The following is a 3,145-nucleotide window of genomic DNA, read 5'->3' as shown; positions in this document are numbered from 1 at the left end:
TCAGGCCTGCCCGTTTTTGTTTAATGTGAACGGTTATGGCTATGCAGGTTTTTGACGATAATGGTAGCCGAAGGCCAATAATGCAATTCATTAACAGTTTACTTCCCACTTTTAACCCCTCAAAGCATGAACCAAAAGGCAGCCGGTTGTCAGAAGCACGCAGTAGGTTTATTTTCGTTTTTGCATCCATTGAGAACCTTGTTTGCTTTCGGACTCGACCAACGTTGGGCAGGGGAGGGGGGGTGTAGCTGCTGCAGTGAGACCCCCCCCCCTGATGGAACACTCGGCGCATGCCTACGACATGGAGTGAATGAAATCGTGCCTACCAGGAACATAAAGTTGACAAGGTAACGACAGACCTTTACACCTGCTTCGAATACACGTATGCGGCGCGCCCGCATGTTTTCACAGCCAAGACAGCAAGACGAAGAAGGAACCCAGTGGGAGGCGTGAGCAAAATTAAGTAGTGCAATACGTGGTTTGGCGTGGACGCGGGCTGTTACTATTTGCGTTAGCGTAAACAAGAAGGGAAGCTGGCAGCAAGCGGTAAGTGCATAGAGAGCGGGTGATCTTAGCGTGGGTATAGATAGTTTGTATATACACTACGAAGAGGACAGTTCGGTATAATAAATGCTCGCCTTGGCCTTCGTTCAGTTGTCGTGTACGCAGCAGCCGCGCTTAGGGGAGGAGGAAGCTAAGGCAGGAGGGTCAACGAGACGCGCTTCCGGCATGAGTATGCCTTTTTTTTTATGTTTGTTGGCACGACCACCGACTGACAGGCTGGCGTCTTTTCTAAGCACTTCCTGTCGGGCACTTATATCCTGTTTTCCGAATATTCAGAAAAGAAGTCTTCTGTGAAATAGAAAGCGACGGTTCAGGTTCAATTAACGGTTATTTTGGATACACGTGATGCCGCAGCGTAAGTTGACTTAATAAGGTAAGAGCCCATTGACTGTCAGGTTAACGAATCAAAATTTTGCCGATTGAGTTCATCGAAAGATTGCGAGCAGCTGCGGCCGTTACCGCACCTGACGGAGCCGATCTGAACCACGCGTTCCTTTCCATGGCCTTCCGAGATTAGCCGGCGGGCCGGCTAATCTTGCAGGCAATGTCCTATCTACGGGGCATCTGAGATCAATCAATCAATCAATCAATCAATCAATCAATCAGTCAATCAATCAATCTGAGGTCTGCTTTGGCAGATGGACGCAACGAAAATTTAACCAGTACACCGGAGCGCACGAGCGCCGACGTGCGGCTGTCACTACCCGACAACTAAGTCAAGGATTGGGGTCGCCTATAGAATTTGTATTTACGTTCGTTGATGTTTATCCGGTGTTCTCATGCGCGGCGCTGACACAGCGCAAGCGTTTGTGTTGTGTGTTTGCGTGTTCTGACGTCACTCGCAGTTAGATACGTTGTGTAAATGGCTTGGATCTAGCTAAGGATATGCTGTATACGCCTTTAAATACAACAACATGAGTTTTGGACGTTTGTGTAATCGTGGTTACGCCTAACACGCACGTGGACTATCGAGCGTTCCTACGAGCCTTGAAGCATTGCCGTGGCAGAGATTGCTGCAACCGATCAGCCACGAATAGATATATGTCCTTTCCGTGTGGAGCATTAAAGAGAGTCAGATAAAGGTCATACGCAGCGACAGAAACTATCCAGAAATATCCGAATAATGATCAAATGAAAGCGTAATTCGACAAAAAATTATACGAAATCGAATTACTTAACTATCTCATGTTCGAATGGTTAGCATAATGGTATCAGAAGGGGCTGCGCTTCAGGACTGAGAACTTTTACTCCAATAGGCGATTCCTGGTTATCCAATGTTTTGTCCTTCTCGTGGGCGTATTTCTAGTGAAAAAAAATCACAGCATATCCACGGGGTGAATGATGATGAGTGGGGCGAAGCTACGGAGGGAATCATCTGTAAACCGTGAAACTCTTCCGTGAAATGCGCCCAGTACATAATATAAAGAGTGTGAAACATCGTGTATATATTAAACATCAAACTTTTATTGTACTGTTGGTTTACGTGGTCCCTTCGTTATCACTTGTGATCGGTGAAATGCAAGGAAGAGGTCCACTCCCGAGCGAAAGAGCGCCAAGAGCGACCGCATTCCCCGCTCGCCCTGTGCGAATTAAAGGCAAGGCTAGAGGGAAGACAGGACGCGCGTTCCACGACGCCAGGTCGGTAGCATGCCCAACGAAAGCCAACGGAACGCGATCGTGCAAGTGCTCCGGCTTCGCATCGCCTCATGGTTCCATTTAGCGTCCCAAAACCAAACATATTGCTCAAGGTGTGCCTTGCGTTTTTCGTAGAAATAATTTCTTTATCATGTACACTAAGACGAAAAGTTGAAAGCTCACTAGAGTGTATCGCCCGCAAAGTATGTCTTTTAGTGTGATTTAACTCTCGTACGGCAGGGTCCTCGCGCCGTTGCCGGTCCACCTCGCCCGTTGACGATCGGGCGAGGTGGCTACATGCAACTACTACCCTACTACTACTACACTTTAAGAAAAACATCTGGCGTTCTTTCGTTCTGCTTTTACAAAACATCTGGCGTCTTTCGTTGGTTTATTTCATCAATCAACGGCGTTTTGAACAAAATTTTTATTGTTTAATCACGCACAGGAGAAATCTCACCAGGCACTACCTTGGAGGTAAACAATGGCTGCTAATGGCAATGAGAGACAGAAGAAGTCGGCTTTTAGCTAACACTTACACTTCTACTTCTACTAACGTTTCCTACTGGAACATGCCAATGGCTGCTAATGGGGAATGAGAGACAGAAGAATTCGGCTTTTAGTTAACGCGCACGCTGCGAATTTTTTATTGTTCAACAACGCACAGGAGAAATCTCCCACCGGCACCACCTTGGAGGTCAAAGCGTAAGACTTGTTACTCACTACTACGACCACTACGAGGGACGAACGGGTGCCGCCTTAAGGAGCTTCGCCCCTAAAACGTCATGTTAAATTGTTATTGTTGTTAACCGTCTGTGATACAATAAATTTTTCTAAACACATGCAAAATACGGGAAGCGTGCATGTAGCTCTCCCATAGTAGAGTACAATTTACTCCGAATCGTAAACCCTGTGGACTTCGACATTTCTGTAAATATGTTTTATG

Source organism: Rhipicephalus sanguineus, chromosome 11, assembly GCF_013339695.2.
Source record: "Rhipicephalus sanguineus isolate Rsan-2018 chromosome 11, BIME_Rsan_1.4, whole genome shotgun sequence".
NCBI lineage: Eukaryota > Metazoa > Arthropoda > Arachnida > Ixodida > Ixodidae > Rhipicephalus > Rhipicephalus sanguineus.
This window is presented reverse-complemented; position numbering follows the sequence as displayed.